The sequence below is a fragment of the Orcinus orca genome, chromosome 10, assembly GCF_937001465.1.
Source record: "Orcinus orca chromosome 10, mOrcOrc1.1, whole genome shotgun sequence".
Classification (NCBI taxonomy): domain Eukaryota; kingdom Metazoa; phylum Chordata; class Mammalia; order Artiodactyla; family Delphinidae; genus Orcinus; species Orcinus orca.
The window spans coordinates 103576589-103594076 of NC_064568.1; the positions used below are offsets into that span (position 1 = coordinate 103576589).

At 50.2% G+C, this 17488-nt stretch overlaps 1 long non-coding RNA gene across 3 annotated transcripts; it reads left to right on the forward strand.

Annotated features, from left to right (window-relative positions):
* The first annotated feature begins 610 nt into the window (after nucleotides 1–610).
* On the forward strand, nucleotides 611–17028 carry LOC117197096 (uncharacterized). 3 transcript variants are annotated; one of them, XR_007479494.1, is made up of 4 exons: nucleotides 611–4749; nucleotides 12049–12183; nucleotides 15579–15761; nucleotides 16449–17028. It is a non-coding gene; the product is annotated as an uncharacterized LOC117197096 (long non-coding RNA). The 3 variants fall into 3 exon arrangements; XR_004477595.2 differs by lacking the exon at nucleotides 12049–12183 and having other exon boundaries at nucleotides 12240–15761; XR_007479495.1 differs by lacking the exon at nucleotides 12049–12183.
* The last annotated feature ends 460 nt before the right edge of the window (nucleotides 17029–17488 follow it).

A 17488-nucleotide genomic window follows, 5' to 3' on the forward strand; every position in this document is an offset into this window, starting at 1 on the left:
ACAGATTTGGCCGTGGAATCTGAGCCCAAACCCAGAGAGGAGCGGGTGTGTCCAGATTGAAAATCCTGTCACGACTCTGCCGGCTCTTAGAGGCCAACCCTGAAAGTGATGTGCTGTCTCCCCCGAAATCACTGCCAGCCTTGGCCCAGTGGCTTCTCGCATGGCAAACTTTAGTCCCTCAGTCGCAGAGACGGTGTCTCCAAGCTCCCCGTCTCATATTCTTGTGGAAATGGACTCCCCAGCGGGTAGGGAAGGACCCCCATCGTTTTTAAATTGGGGTATAGTTGATTTACAAGGTTGTGTTAATTTCTGCTGTGCAGCAAAGTGATTCATATATATACATTCTTTCTCATATTCTTTTCCATTACGGTTTATCCCAGGATATCGAATATAGTTCCCTGTGCTATATGGTAGGGCCTTGTTGTTTATCCATTCTGTATATACTAGTTTACGTCTGCCAATCCTAAACTCCCACTCCATCCCTCCCCCACTCCCCTCCCCCTTGGCAGCCACAAGTCTGTTCTCTGTAGGACCCTGATCTTTGCTTGAAGTCCCTCCCTTCCTCCCCTCTCAGCCCCCCTCCCAACCCCACCCTGCAAGTAGCAGAAAGAGAAAAGGCCCTCCTTTAGCTGAGGTATAAACTACTTTTTCCCAAATTTTGAGATGTCTCCACCGATCTCTGCCCGCAGGGCAGAACCAAGACAGACAGGCGCCCCAAGGATAATTTGGACCCTTCCTGGACAATGTTCTTTCTTCACTTTATTTTTTTTTAAATTTTATTTATTTTTGACTGTGTTGGGTCTTTGTTGCTGCGTGCGGGCTTTCTCCAGTTGAGGCGAACAGTGGCTTCTCTTCGTTGCGGTGTGTGGGCTTCTCATTGTGGTGGCTTCTCTTGTCGCAGAGCACAGGCTCTAGGCACGCAGGCTTCCGAAGCTGCAGTATGCGGGCTCAGCAGTTGTGGCACACAGGCTTCAGAAGTTGTGGCTCGCGGGCTCTAGAGCTCAGGCTTGGTAGTTGTGGCGCACGGGCTTAGTTGCTCTGTGGCATGTGGGATCTTCCCAGACCAGGGATCAAACCTGTGTCCCCTGCAGTGGCAGGCAGATTCTTAACCACTGCGCCACCAGGGAAGTCCCCTGACAGTGTTCTTTAAATAACAATCCAACATTTATTTAGAAGTGGCGGCAATTTTTACAGATAAATATCATGTATCCTTTATGTTTTGTCCAAAGTAAGGGATCTATTACATGCATCCGTTAGATGTCATTCTCCAAACCACACGAGTTATTGGCAGCCATAAACAAGTTAAACGGCCTAAAATGTGGATAATGAAATAAATCACGCGCTTCCAATAAAAAGCACTACACTGTGCTGCCTCCATAGTTTTCATGATTCTCGCTGACTCTGACTGTTGGCTCGAGGCGACTCTCGGCTGCCTGATGTCAGGGCTGGGCTGGGTTTGTGCTGTTGTTCCACCCTAGTTACTCAGGGGAGAGAGACTCAGGTGGCCACACCTGCAGGGTGCGTGGGGGGCAGGAGGCGCCGGAGCGTCAGCCTGGGAAACGTCCAGGTTACCTGCCAGGGTACCTGCCCGGGAGGCAGGTGCAGAGCCTGGGCCTCTAGAACAGTCGGGAGGGTCTGGAACCCCAGGGGAAGTGGCAAAGAGAGCTTCTGCATTTTCAGCTCAACTCTCTCCTGCACCATCGGTTCTGATGCAACACGGGTGCCTCCGTGGGTGCCAAAGGCCCAAGGGCACCTGAACTTTGGCCCAGAGAGCTGCTTCTCCCATCCTGCGAGGCTGTCAGAGGGTGGGAAGGTGTGTACTCCCCCTGTGCCGAAGGAATGTCACCCTTTGCCTGGACCGTTGGCGAATCTCCGTCAATCGTGGCTTCCTCGGCAGCAGTGGACCCAGTGTCCGTGCCCCAGATTGTGTCAGGAGTCCATGTGGAAAGTGGTAACTGACACACGATCCCAGTCTATCCCAGCGAGGCCTCAGTGCTCCTGGAGCCCCAGAAGCTCCCCGGATGGATGGCCCCTCGTTCTGTCTCTGAACCCATCACAGCAGAGGCGTTAGGGTCTCCCCAAAGCAGTCACTTGAAGGCGTCCCTCCCGGGCCCTTCCCATGTCAGGCTTGCTCCCTCCTCTTCCAGACGTGATGGTGGGGAGGGACACCTGGGTGTCCCCCGGTGTCAGAGGACACCCAGGCCGGCTTCTCTCTCTCCAACTTGCTCAAAGCTTTGACACAGTGACCCAAGGCTGAGATACTGACTCCACGCTGACAGGTTTGACTAGAGCAGCTCCCTGCGCATGACAAGGAGAGAGCTGTCGGGCTAAATGCCATTCTGACATTTGAAGGGTGACTCTCATCTAATTTTTGGTTGTTTAAAGGCAAGAAGCCTAGAACTCTGTCTTCTTGTTAAAATGACAAGAAGCAACAAGCAGTTTTTTCTCTTTCTTCTCCCTTAAGAAGTAGGGTCTAAGGGGAACTTGATGTATGATGAACTTACCACCTGGGAGACCTGTCCCTGTGGGAGAGAAACCTGCAATGCGGTGCATTTCTGTTCATCATCATCATCACCGTTACCACACGCTCGCTCGGCATGCATGCAAGCAGGACTCTGCCAGGGGCTCTGTCAGGTGAACTGTCACCGTCCCTGACTTCTGGGGTTGCAAAACCCAAGGAAAAGAATGCTGACGGGCAAAGGGGCGAGTGTATGGGAACCTCTGGGTGTGCAGCAGTGCTGTGTACAGCATCACCCACTTTCTATCAATAGCTTCCCTGTAAACAGAATCTGAACATCTTTGTCATCTCAGCGTCCACGTCACGGCAGGGAGAGGGGCAACAGTGGGGAGATGTTGTCAAAGTGACAGCTACTGGATCAAAGCCCCCATCCAGCTACTACCCGCAGCTCGGCCCCTCCCCTCCCCAGGACTGGGGCCAGGACCTTCCTCCGGGCTCTCTGAGGCTGGAAGAGCTGGTCCCTCTCCTTTCAGGTCCTCGCAGCCCCACCTTTCGCTGGAGGACAGTTTCTCCTGCTGGTTTGGTTCCTCTGGGCGGTTTGGGGATTAGTTCCTGAAAACAGGCTGTGGCTTCACTCCCACCTACGCACCTTGGAATGAGCCTACAGTTTGGGAGGATTTATTTGGAAACCTTTTCCATTCCTCTGGCCAAGATTACTCAAAGGGTTGGGTCTCTCCAGGAAGAGGAGGCGCTCTTGCGGAACCCACTTGCCCCCAAGGAGACAGAACCCTGTTTCAGGACGAGGTGTTTGTTTCCGACGAGGGTTTTTCAATCTGGGCACAACTGACATTTGCGGCTGGATCGTTCTTTGCTGTGGGTCCTCTCGGCGCCCTGTGGGGTGTTAGCAGCGTCCCTGGCCTCTGCCCACTAGATGCCCGTGGTACTTCTTCCCTAAGCTGCATCGATCAAAACTGTCTCCAGGCGTTGGCAAGCGCTCGGGGGTGTGGGTGAGAGTGGGAGGGTGCAGAATGCCTTCAGTTGAGGATCACTGCTTTAGATGTACTGTAGGTTAAAATCTTTACCCTAGCAATAATAATTACGCACGCACACAAAGACAACAATTACTGTTATTCACGTTATTAAATTAGCACAGAAAGCAGATGGGTCCTAAAGGAATTTCAGGATCCCAAACCCCAAACCTTTAGCACTTTGTTAAAGTTCAGGGTCGTTCATGTTACATCTGCGGGGTATAACAATAGTGACACTAAGAGCAGCCCACAGGACTGAGAGGACCGCGGGCTGCAGACCTGGAGCCCTGAGACCTAGCTTAGCCCTGGGACCCAGCAGGAGGGGAACAGTGGGGTTTGGCCCTTAGTTCCTTCCTTCTTAGAAGGAAGCAATTGGGCTAAACCTGTGGTTTTCCTGTTTCTTTTGCTGGAATCCAGGTCGACGGTGGACACACCGCAGTTTAGCAGCATTGGTGATCCAATTGCCCGGGGGGAACACACTCCCTAGTTTGTAGTGGACGTTACCCTTTCTCATACTTGATCAGGAGTCCCAGGGCATTCTGACACTCTGGACGAGAAACGCTGAAGTACATCGTTTTACTATCTCTTCCACTCTAAAATTCTAGAGGCAAAGAGGCTTCTTATCCTGTCCAGCTTGCCGGTCGGCCAGTCCGGAGGACAGCATCCTCAGGCCCCGACCCCAGTCCCTGTCTCACCCTCCAAGCTGCCTCTTCGTGTAACCTGCCACACAACTCCTCACTCTGGCCCACTGGTCACAAATTCATTCCCCGCCATTAAGCTTTCCCATCAGTGAGTCACCTGTTTTTTCATAGGTTGTGAGACTAGAGCATACCCTATGGGTGGGTAAATAGCCTTTGTCGAAAGATACTTCCGAGCCCCACTGACTCATGGGATCATCCTGACACCTTCCCCTCCCCCAGCTGCATTTCTAGAAAGTGTCCTCACGTTTGGTGTCAGTCCCCTCCAGTCATCATTCCCATGGGGTGTTTGTCTGAAGTAGTTACGTGAAGATAAGAGTTCCATCTTCACGAAGCGTCTGGATGGACTGGACTCCTGGCTGCAGCCCACCCTTCTGTCTCTGCCCTTGGCGTGAGGTGTGCAATCTCCCTGGGTCCCACTTCCGATCCATCGAGGCCCTCGGACATGCGTGGAGGCTCTGCCGTGTGCCGGGCACGTGAGGATGAGTCAGCCTCGGCCGCCCTCAGAGGAAGCCTCCGTCTAGTAAAGGCTGTGGATCCAACCCCGTCGCCGTCACACGGGCCGGTAAGTGATGGAAATGAAGCAACCGCACGTTCCATCACTGGCACTAAAGAAAATGAACTAGGTTTCCTGGAAGGACAGGAGGCCCCTTGGAGCAAGTCCCACTCGGGCTGCGTCCTGCAAGATGGGGAAAGACAGAGGGGGAACTGGGAGTGGGCAGGCCCAGGGGGAGGGGAGAATCCGCGTGGCGAGCTCAGGGGATTATGGGCTTGAAACTTGTGTAGGGGTGTGTGCGTGTGTGTGAGTGTGGGAATGTGTAGGAGAGCATGTGTGTGCGTGTGAGAGTGCGTATGTTTGTGAGCATGTGTAAGCGTGTGTGTGAGCGTGTATGTATGCGTGTGAGCATGTGCGTGTGTGCGTGTTCTCACTTGCAAGAGCGTGTCGTGTGGAAGCAGCTGAGGAATGACAGGGTGGCCGCAGAGACACATCCTGGAGGGACTCGTGCAATGTGACAAGGAGTCTGAATTCGCCCACGAGAGAAGGCAGGGCTTCTGAAGGGCTTCAGGCCGAGGGCAGCCGTCATCACATTGGCCTTGAAGGAAGACACCCAAGGACCAGAGTGGAGGCTGGCGGAGGAGGTGGGAATTCCAGTTAGGACGTGGGTAACAGCCCAGGGAGGTAAGGGCTGGAGACAAGCAGCCCTGGGAATGGAACCAATGCCGGGGGGGGGGGGGCGGTGGACAGCTGGACGCCGGGTGATGCCAGCTTTGGTGGGCATTTGCCACAGGGAATGCAGAGGAAGGAAGCGCTTTGGGGACAAGTCAGTGACTTTTGTCAGCGGCATGTGTGTGAGGTGCACATGTGGAACAGCAGGGGCGAAGGTTTAGTTCCCCACCTGCCATAAGACGTGTCATCATGAAAATGTGATGGAAATTCAGGGAGCGCTTTGAAACCCTCAGACGAAAGGTGGGGGGAAGCTGAGAGCAGCATTATTTCAGTGTGTTTCCTGCTCTCTCCTCGTGGCCTCGTCAGCCAGCCTTTCAGGAGGAAGAGAACTCTTTCCCAGGCTTGATTTGAATCGCCTCCGGTCCCGTGCCAGCTTATTCTAGGAAAAACAACACAAGTGTCACAGATGTGACATGTGGGAGGGTTTGGCACATGGTGTGGGCTTCAGGGAGGTTCTGAGGTCTGGGTACCGGCAGCCAGAACTGAGGGGCGAGACAAGGCCCTGTGATTAGTCCTGGGTCCTGGATTCCCCCCACCCCACCTTCCCTGCCTCACTTAGAAAATCCATGCCCTTTCCAGTTTTTTCAATCAGACTCGGAACTGTCCTGCAACATTCACAATTTCTTCTATCCTGGGACCCACTGCACAGCTGGGGTTAGGGGCTTGGCGTCCAGCAAGACTGACACAATCCCTGCCCCCCCACAAGGAACTGTCTAATAGTAAGAAGGTGTGTAAGTATCTCATGATCAAGAGAAAGGACCAAGACTGAATCAAACCTTCTCCAAACCGCTCAATTTCCGGGAACAAACGGACGCTCCGTCTCACGGACAGCACGCAGAAGGGCAGCCCCGTCGCTTGCAGGGCCTCCTGAATGGAGGAGCAGGCACGGTAGCTTCTCCTCTTGGGCAGAGAGTGAACCGCCACTTGTGTATCATCTTCTGGATCCTGGAGATTCGAAACCCGCGTCTCCGTCGGGCCCCGCTGAAGTGTCGTCACGGCATCATTGCTGGGATTATCTGGGCTCGCCTTGCTGCTTCCCTCACTGGGGTGGGGGTGAGCTGGGAGCGTGTTTCAGGCTAAGGCAAGCAGGCGGAAGGGATGTCAGAGCCCGGACTCAGTGCCGGCTGGAGCTGGCCAGCTCCATCTCCCTGGGGCATCACGGGAGGAGGCTGTCACCTGGTCATTGCTCCGGAGGAAACAGAGGGGAGATGGGCCTGCAGGCAGGGAACAGGCGTCCTGGTTCCACCGCCGTCCGTGCTCTGAAGGCAGGGCCTCGAGTTAGAGGCAGAACCCCGCTCTCCCCGAGGCCACTGGGCCAGGATGGTGCTTTCTCTCTCTTCCCATCCTTTGCACTCTCTCTCTCTCTCTCTCTCTCTCTCGTCCTCATTATTGAGCTCCTGCCATTTCAGGTACCGAGTTGGGTGCCAGAAAAACACAGAGAAGACACAGCCCCGCCCTCAAAGGACCCCTGGGCTCCAGGAACACACGGACCTCCGTCCCAGGTCGGGGGGTCTCGATGCGGCTCAGGTTACACCCCCCGCCCAGCGTGGCTCCGTGACCCTCCCTGTGGACGGGCTTGGAGCTGCTGCGGATGCGCCCTGTGCCTTGTCAGCGGGAACCCAGCAGCATGGCCAGCCTTGAACAAGGAGAGACTCGCGGGTTGGTAGCTGGCGAATCAGCTGCTGATGGAGTAGCTCGCTCATTCCCAGAGAGGAGCTGGAGCCTAGGCACCGGTGTATCAAGGTGCCCCTAAGGAAAGGCTCGGAGGAGGCCCGGGAACAACGCCCTTTCCGCGGCTGCCCCCGCGGGCCCTCGGCCACACCGCTGCTGGGCTGGGGCCGGAGGCCTTTGGGAGCGGCTGGTGGTCCTATCACAGGAGGTGACCTCCAGGAGTGGCCTGGGGTCTGGGCCAGTCTAGGTGGACAGGCCAAGCTGTCGGTAGGGGTGAGGGGGTGTCAAGAACATTCAGGAAGTTTCCGTCTTTGACAACGTTCTCTACTCTCTTGTTTCCTTATAACAGCTCTTCACCCTCATCTTAACCTTATAGCAAACTAATTGCTCCCCCAAAAAATCCACTTTCAGAAAATGATTTATGCTTATTTTTTCCAAAAAAACTCATGTGTGTGTGTGTGTAAATCTTCTTTCCTTTGCCTTGTGGAACTTCCAGCAAGTTCTTTCTTCTCCCCTCTGGTTCTTCCACAAGAGAACAAGACAGCATCGTTCCAAGGGCCTAAATCCTCTTTTCCTAAAGCCTTGAAACCTCCATTCCAAACCCTTCTCAGATGGGAAAGGGCGAGGGCACCCCAAGCAGCTAAGCTCCTCGTTGAACCTGTAGACGTTTGTTTCCTCTCCTGCCCCTGGGATCAGAGGGTCAGGAGCCAGGGAGGCCTAGGGCGGCAGCATCGCGGGACGGGGAGTGTCGGGCTGGGCCTGGGGGACCCGGGGCGTGGCTGCCAAGCTGGGTCTCGGAGGTTGAGCACAACTTGGCCAGCAACTCTGCCTTCCCCACGCCCCCCAGCCACCAACACTTTAAATGGGCTAAAATAAACACTGAAGGCAACGTCAAAGAAGAAAGCCAGAGAGTGGGGGAAGGCGGGGGGGTGGTGGCTGCTGGCAGAGGGGTGACGGTGCCAGGCTCCGGGGTGACTGTGGTCTCTTTAAGGTTCTTTCATCAAGTGGCCCCCTTCTCTTGGCCTATGCCTGCCGCTCCCCACATCCTGGTGTGAGGATCCCAACGTGAACACTAAGGACACTTTCCCCCAGTTTCCTGTGCTCCGGGGGTGACCCTAAGTGAGGGCCACAAAGCTCCCAGACTGAGAGATCGCAGTACTTTTAAAAAGTGTGTCATAACTTGAAGCCGGAGGACACGGGGAGGGGAGGGAGGGGACGGGAGGCGGAAGCAGAAAGGAGATGCAGGCAGATGCCAGCAGGAAGACGGCTGGCCTAGGCGCTCAAGCCTGACCAAGCGCATATGCTGATGGTCTGCGTCAGAGCATGACTTACGGGCGGGTTGCCCAGTAGAACATACTTCTGGATGGAGATTGTTAAATTAGCGCCCCGATCCACCTGACTGCAGTGTCCGCGCTTTCCTTCTGTAATGATTTACTGACAGAGTTTCCTTCCTGAGTGCCAGCCCTTCCTGTCCTGGTGGTCAGGCCACAGGGTGAGTGTCTGTGCAGATGCCACCGAGATGGGACCTACAGACGGAGAGATGAGCCGGCCTCCCACCTCGGGGCCCAGCGGCTCCTGTGCAGGCCCCTGCCCTCTCCTGCAGCCATGGCCACTGCCGCTCCCACTGCTGCTGCCACCATTGCCACGGCCATTCTGGGCCTGTGTTCTGACCTGGCCCCCTTCCAGTGCCCTGGACGGCCCTGCAGCGTGCACCTGGGCCCCCGCCGATGCCTCGGCGCCCACACTGCTTCCCACGTTGGCAGGTCTGGGCCTGTCGTGTTTGCACAGCTGCCCAGTGTCTCTCCATGGTGCGCACACCATGAGCCCATCAGACGTCACTTACAAAGCACAAACTCAAAGATAAGACTATAAAGAATTTCAGCACAGCCGGCAAGGGTCAAACCAAGCACGTAGCCCTTCCGAGACACCATGGGTCAGCCTTCCATCCAGGCCCACGTACAAGGCCGCAGCCTGCTGACTGCGCAGGACAAGGCGGGAGAGCCGAGAGAAATCCCTGTGGGCCCCCGTGTCCGGCAATGAACGTCCAAAGGCCGGGGCAAGGCAGCAGGTGGAGAGAAGAACAGGAAGACGGGAGTGGGACTGGAGGCCAGCAGGGATTCCCAGTGAGCCAAAGAGCTGGCACAGAGAAAACTCCCACACCTCACGTGGCCGCTGGCTGAGCCGTGCAGCAGGAAGAGACCCCAGAGTCTTGCCAGGACTCAGGCACTGAGTTGTGCTGGGGAGAAGTTGCGACCCCCTTCCTCAAAGGCATCTGTAATAGCTTTGCCTGTATTTATTGCAAGACCACCAGCTCCTGGAAGCTGAGTTACAGAGTACTTAAATGGGGTGTTCACAGTGAACTGGGATACACCAATTAGAAATTAAATAAACAAATATATATATAAATATAGCAGGTTACATATATATATTTATAATGTGTCTTTTTATTAACCATTTGTAAAATAAATGTTACTTCCCATGCGGTTATTTTATGGTTCATTTGCAGTGACTTTTAAGGCAGTACTGTTTAGCACTTTGATATTAAAATTTTGTTTATGTTTTGCTAAATTCAAATAATGTTTGAAGATTTTTAGGTCTAAAAGTCTTTATATTATATACTCTGTATCAAGTCAAAATATCTGTGGCCATTTTGCTAAGAAACAAACTTTGAATGTCAAACTGATGTCACAGTAGTTTTTGTTAGCTTTAAATCATTTTTGCTTTAGTCTTTTTAAAGGAAAAAGAACAAAACTATGCTGTTTATATTGTCATTAAATTATACAATCAAACAAAAAAACTAGAAACTAGTGGGGAACTGAATGTCACTAAAGTTTCACACAAAACTCAGACCCAGCTCAACAGCAGATGAGATTGATTCTGCACCCGTCATGCAGCCTGGAAGAAGAAGGGTCTGTCCTTTTCTGCGGCAAATGTTTACTACAGTCTCTACTCTGTTTTGCACACAATGCCTGGCACATGATAAAAATTGCAATACAGGCAACAAAGGAAGAAAATATGACCTTCAGTCAAGAGAGAAAACAGTAACTATAATTACATCTACACTAAATCCAAATGTTGGACTTCAAAATAAGAAGGACTTTAAAATGACTGTGATAAATATGTTAAAGGATGTAGTGGAAAAGGTGGGTAGTATGTGTGAACAGATGGAGAATTCCAGCATAGAGACAAAAAAGGGACAAATGGAAATGTTAGGTATAAAAATAGCACAAATGAAGAATTCAATCTATAGGCTTTTCAATAGATTGGATGCAGCAGACAGACTGGCAAAAATTGTCCAAACCGAGAAGAATAGGAGAAAAAAGAAGCAAAGTGCACAAGATCTGAGGGACAATATCAAATGAGCTAAGACCAGGACAGAGAAGTCCCAAGAGAGGGGAGATAGAATAACGCAGGATAAATATTGGAAAAGATAATAGGTGAGAATTTTCCAAATGATGGAGGGTCAACCAATGGCCCAAACTTAGTGTATCATAAATCAAGATTTAAAAAAACACACATCTGGCAAATTCAGGGTGAAATTTCTAAACACCAAAGATAAAGAGAAAATCTTAAAATCAGCTGGAGGGGGAAGAAAGATACTTTGTGCCTGCAAAGGTCCCAGGAATCCCCCTGTCTCCACACCCCAACCTGGTTTATCTTGGTCAGGCTGTGAGTATGGCGTGTGTGTGTATGTGTGTAAGATAGAGTGTGTCTTTACGTGTGTGTAAAAGTGTGTGTATGTGAGACTGTGCGTGTATGTGAGTGTACAAGTGTGTGTATGTGAGTGTAAAAGTGTGTGTATGTGAGTGTAAAAATGTGTATGTGAGAGTGTGCGTGTGTGGTGTGTGTGTGAATGTGTGTGTATGTGAGGGTGTGTGTGTATGTGAGTGTGAACGTGTATGTCTGTGAGAGTGTGTGTGCGTGTGGTGTGTGTGTGAATATGTGTGTGAGTGTAAAAGTGCATGTGTGAGAGTGTGTGTGTGTCTTGTGCTGGAGGAGGAAAGGCCTTACAAAGGATTTCTACTTCCTAAATTTTCATTTAGGAAAGATCAGGTAGAAATGGCAAATTCCACACTTTCCAAAGAGTACATCACATGTGCCTCCCTGGCATGCAGACATGTACACTTATGTGTCTTATATATAAACATATAAATACATGCATTGTGTGTCTTCCAAGTGCGGGCAAACACACAGGTACCTCTGATGGTTCTTTCACATGCTTGCAGGGGCACACATACATTACATGTGTCTTTCCCATGTATACAAACACGCATGCAAGTCACTTGTGCCTTTCATAGACACACAAACACAGGTGTATAATGTGTGACTTTAATATGTATACAAACACATATGAACCTCACGTGTATTTTGTGCTCATAAGAACATACATGCCTATCATGTGTACCTTTATATGTGTGTATATCTATTATTTTTCAAAACTAGATGATGTATAACCTAATCTCGTGTAACCTGATATTTTCACTTTGTTTTGTTTTCTGCTTTTGGACTGTGCACGTCTTTCCACACCAATAGACCTCCTCTGCTGTGGCATCATTTAGAATCGCTTCTTATGTTACACCGAGTGGGTGATTAACAATTTATCTAATTGCTCCGATGCCAGACGTTCAGGTCACCTTCTGCATCATTTCAGTGGAACGTCCTCGGGCTTGCTGTAGTCTCTGTCTGCAGATCAGGATTAATTTCTCACTTTACCAAATGCTCACAGCAAATTTCAGTGTCATTTCTGTGGCATGTTTTGCCCTTGACTTAGAGTCACTTACGAGCAGCTGTGTCTCCCCTCGCGTCTCTGCCTGGAGGGCCGGGCTCCTTGCCACACTGACTTCCCACGCCCGACCTATAGCCCAGTCCCTTCTGTTTGAGAAAGGTTTACCGGGCTTTGTCCCACAGGTTTGCACATGGTCGATTCTCACGTAATGTGTATTGAATAGCAAACTATTTCTACAGAAGGAGCCCCAAGGGAGAACCTGGCGGCTACCTGCCTGTCATCTGTGCTAGAGGCGGCGCCAGCCCGGGTCAAGACTCACAAGATCTACGACCTTGTAACTTAGCTCCTCAAGCCTCTGTCTCCTTACGACGGAGGTTAGTACACGCCGAATAAGGTACAAAGGAGGTTGATTACGGTGCCTTCCCCACAGGGTTGTGAAGACGATTCAACACAGCAGGAGTCAAATGGCCCAGCGGCCGGGGTGCCATTGACGTCAGCTCTCAGTGCTGTTATCGGTTATTGTTTTCTGAATAAAATAAATGAAAATTTTTAAGTAAGTGCTAAGCTCTTAGTGGGTACCAAGTTGAATTGAATTAAATAATTTCTCACTTAGTATAAGAGAGAGAAAAAGAGAAGAGCAGAAATGTCTTACTGATACAGTTTCCTGAGCCTTCGCAGGGCCCGACTGTCCAAGACCATTGGCCAGGTGTCTGGTGAGCGAGTCTGAGAGGCTTTCCCAGGGCCCAGGGGTGTGACGATGACACAGCTCTTGGTGACCGTACAGTGTGCTTTGTCTGAGGGACTCGGGCTGGAACTGTGGTCCTTGTGTATGTGACTCTGGTTTTCAGATGGAGAAATTGCACCGTGGGGAACCATTCTAAAGCACTGACACCGTATTGCAGGCCACAGGAGGGAGCGCATCACCTGCGAGCCAGCCCCAGGTCACTCTAGAATATTGATAGGTGTCCCGCGGTGTCTGCCCAAAGCCACCACCCTTCTCCTCCGGCTGCTGCTGCATCTCCCTATCTGTGTCTGTGACACTTTGAGCAAGGATGCCCTCCGCAGTGGGGCTCCCACACTCCAGAAGGACGGGAGCACCTGGTGAGATGTTTAAAGGCATCTTCCCTGGCCCCCCAGACACTGACTCAGAGGAAACAGAGACCGAGCATCAGAATTCTCAAGCTGCCTGGGAGGCTCTGGTTTATTTGATGCTCAGACCACACATTGAGAGAACATTTCAGTGGGTGCTACAAAGGTTCTCCGAGTGAGCGAGGTGACATTGTGTTCCTTGATTCTGTTCTTTAATCGCTAAGCTGCACCCTCTCTTTAAACTCCACTAATGCCACGATGTGAGGATACCTCTGGGTTTGAAAAGCCCATATTCCAATAAAACCGCCTGTCACAGCTCTGGAAAATTAACTACTGACTTCCGTCATCCCCTTTGTTCATCCTAGAAATTTCAGAGCTCTGCAAGATACACGATTATTTTTAAGACTTCAGATAATTCTTGTTGCCAAAATGTTCTGAAAATCACGAATTGCTATATGAGCTCTCAGTGGTGTTATTGTACTAGATTTCCCGACAATAAAAATAGGGCTTTTCATTTCATCACTTATAGTAAGTACAGCTAATACTAAGTATAATAAAAAGGGACTTTCTTTTCTCAGAAAGAAAAATGTTACTCAAGACCTGCTTAGGGAGGGTATTGAAAAATAAAAGAACAATGGTTTTCAACACGTGTATTTACTATTAATTGCATTTTCAGCCTTTGACACGTCGCTAATTGAAGGTTCGTTTTATTTTCCATGACTTAACTTCAGCAGTTTTTATCAATTATTTCTAATCAGAATGACAAAACTGATTATTCATTTGTTTTGAATTATTCATTTTATTTGAATGAAATGGCATTATAATCACCTCGCTGCCTTGTGTCAAATGTGTTATAAGAGCACCACGTGCTTCAGAGGTACGCCTCACTTGCACACAACTTTTAATACCTGTGTGGACGTGTATACACATACACAAACACGGAACAAGAGAGCGCTATGTAGTGGAATGAGTTTCACGCTGGATTTATTTCCTGTGCCTATGATCTTCTCATGAGTTCATCTTGGGCCAATCACTGAAGCAATCCGAACCTCGGCTTTCATCAGAAAGAAAATAAGGAGTGTGTGTTTTCAAAGGTGAGAGGGCTCTAGGTAAAAACAGAGATTTTCCCAAGCGCTGCTTTGGGGTTCCTTTACCAGGGTACATCTGGAGGAGAGAGTCAGCTCCCCAACCGCACCCAAGACTTCCCTGCAGTTTTGAGGGTGCAGGACACCGACAGTGAGGCTGGAGTAATGGCAGCCACCTGTGAGGATCTGCAAGGGTTCGTGAAGGATTAAGAGAACAGGCTCAGGGGGCCAGCAGCCAAACCCCAGCAAGAGGCCTTGCTGTTGCCCACACACGCTGGCCAAGTCTGGGGCGCCCGGCGGAGCTGGGAGCTGCAGGAGCACACGTGAGACTCCACACCTGAGGGCAGGTGAGGAAGGGTCAGTGTGTCCGATCATGGGACCACAAACATTTTACACTTCCCTTGACTCTGCTCGGAGAAGAAGTAGGGTGTTCATATCTTTAAGTCTTAGATGACAAAACAGAATTGCAAGGCATTGAATGACTTACATAGAGGTATATGTACGTTGTAGTATAAATGATGATCGCAGAACTTGTGTTCTAAATTACATTTTAAACACAGCCCTATATGCAAGATAGAGCCAGCGCGTAGCTACTGCTACACACCTATTAGAATGGCTGGAAGTGAAAAGATTGATGAGGCCAGAGGTGGAAGAGGATGTGAGGAAATGGAACTCTCGTACACAGCTGGTGGAATGCAAAATGGTGCCAAAACATTGGAAACCAGCTTGTCAGTTACTTTACTAATGCCACCTTCCGACAGCTGTCTACTCCCAGCACTTCCCCCAAAAGAATGAAGGACTTGTACACAAACAGTCATAGCAACTTTATTTGGAAGAGGCCCAAACTGTAAACAGCCCTGGTGCCCATCAACAGCTGGACGGGAAATAAACCATGGCACGCATGCAACGTTACTCAGTGATAAAATGTGTGCTGCTGTCCACAGCGAAGTGGAGAAATCCACAATAATTATGCCGGCTGACAAAGAAGAAGACACGTTGCGTGGTTCTATTTACATAAAATTCTAGAAATGAGGAAACTTCGGGGTGTGACAGACATGTTCATTTTCTTGATTGTGGTGACAGTTTCACAGGTACATTCATAGGTCAAAACATCCGATTGCACAGCTGAGATATGTGCAGTTTACTGTATGTGAACTCTACCTCATTACAGCTTCTAGGCGAGAATAAAAAGCCCTGGACAACAATGAACTCTCCTGCAATTTTGTCAGTATGATTTCGGAATGTTTGGTCTCATGAAATACTTGTAAGATTTCCAGAGATTCCTGGGGCCATTGTAACTCTTTTTTCCTGGGTTCACCATTGGATTAATTCTTGAGGCTTCTTACCTGACTTGTCACCTTGAAATATCAGCGATGTGTGAGAGGGTCATGAGTGAAAATCCAGGCACATATTTAAATGCCCAGAGGAGCAGGGCCGACCTACCTCTTTGAAGGGACCAGGACAAATTCAGGGCCAGAGGGCAGTGCGGAAAAAATTGGAGCTAATAGAATTTAATTCTCTGTCGAGCAAGCTATTGAGACAAGCTTGGGCTATGAAATCATAATTCACAGGAACCTGTCCTGCATCACCTTCAGGGCTGCGTGGACCATCAGGCACTCAGGAGAAAGGCGAGAGGAGGTGCCGGTCACAGGGATCCGGGAGGGTCTGTGCAAGTTCACGGCACACGGCCAGGTTCAAGAGGCTGGTACGGGGAGCCCAGAGAACCCAGCCAACTCCTCCAGGTACCCCGATCCCAGTCAAAGCAGTGGACACACAGGGTAAGTATTCAGTAAAATGTAAGGGCATTCATGAGTGATCCCAGATGTTAAGGAGGTGAAACCACTTTTGCTGTAAATCTTAACCGCCAACCACAGTCTCAGCAGGGGCCTGTGTTCTTATACAATATTCTTTCTATTTGGTGTCAGCATCAGAGACAACATTGAAACAGGTAGGACAGGACCTGACCTTGTAGATCTTGTAGAACTTGTGTCTTCTGGAAAGATTGCCCAAGTGGGAGGCAGGAGACTGACATTAACTAGATGCACCATCTTAAAATGAGTCATGTGTTCTTTCCAGGGCTTCGTGTCCTCGTCTTTTAAAAGGGGGTAACGAAACAAACAGTGTCTATCTCAGAAGATTTTTATAGGTTAAAGGAGGATAAAAATATAATGAAAACTAGTCTGAAAAAGTTTAAGGACCACATAAATATAAGATATAGGTAGTCAACATCTTTATATCCGATAATAAAGAACACTTCTTTACATAGAGCAATTTGCTGAGTTGAACTAATATCTATATGCCAATTGGAAACATGAAAACAGTGGTTTTATTCCGGCAGGTACCTTTCAAACTCTTTCATCCAATTAAGGAATAATGAAATAGTTTAACACATACTCACTAACTTGAAATTTCCCTACTATTGTTTTGGGAGTTTATTTCTAAGCAAAGTTCTGATTTCTTTTCAGTAAGGATATTTCTTTCACTTGCCGCATCAAGAGAGTGAAAAATGCCTGCAGAGCAAGTGCACCTTGTGAAAAAGGGTTTGAGCAATGGGGACACTGAACCACGTGGTTTCAATCTACGCTGCCCATGACTCATCACACAAGCCCACCTCGTGGCGTCAGAGCCCCTCTGGCTTTGGACTTACGGGCAAAGCAAGGGACTTGGGCTCTAGTCCTGGTTCTGCCACCACCCACTTGTGTGATCCTACGGAAACGACTTCCATTCTCTGATGCCTCACTGATAGCAGGAGGTGTAAACAGGAGACCAGTCCTCATGTCTGTGAGCCTGTGATGTGACTGGGAAGAATCATGTTAGAGTTTCTCCCCTTTAGCACATGTGCTTTGAGTCTAAAGACATTATGCGGCTGCAGGACGTACCACCACCAGTGGATGGAAACTGCAGACTCAGATTTCTGTTGAACACAAATCACTGTGCTTGGAAAATTAAGTCTGTTTGAGCATAGACTGGGGTAGGAGGTGTCTGCTCCCGATGGCTTTGCAAGTGGCCTCTTTGAGGGGTGCCCTAGCCCCTAGGCTCCAAACACACATCGGTGGTAGACAAAGCAAAATCAGAAAAGTTGCCTTGAGACAGCATTTCTCAACATCAAGAAAACATTTCCCTGGACCAGAAGCAGAACCCAAACAGAGCCAGTCGTACCAGGCCCTGATCCTCAGGCGGGTGACGCAGACAGAAATGCTTCATCCAGCGAGCGGGACCAAGCCGGCCCGTGTGCTACGGGAAAGGGCAGCCTAGTCAGTGTTTCCCATGCTCACGGCCGACAAGCCACTGCACCCGTCCACGGCTACGGAGCTGCTGCTTGATGCCCGAACCTGGTCCAGGCCACTCGTTGGTTCCGTGACCGCATCCGCCTCCAGCGTCATGTGCACTGGGAGCTGGGGGGAGGGGACGCGGGGCGAAGGGGGAGGATGCCTCACCCTCCCCAAGGATAAAGGCAACGATAATTGCCTCCACCCTTGTTCAACTCAGCCTGTTTTTAACAAAC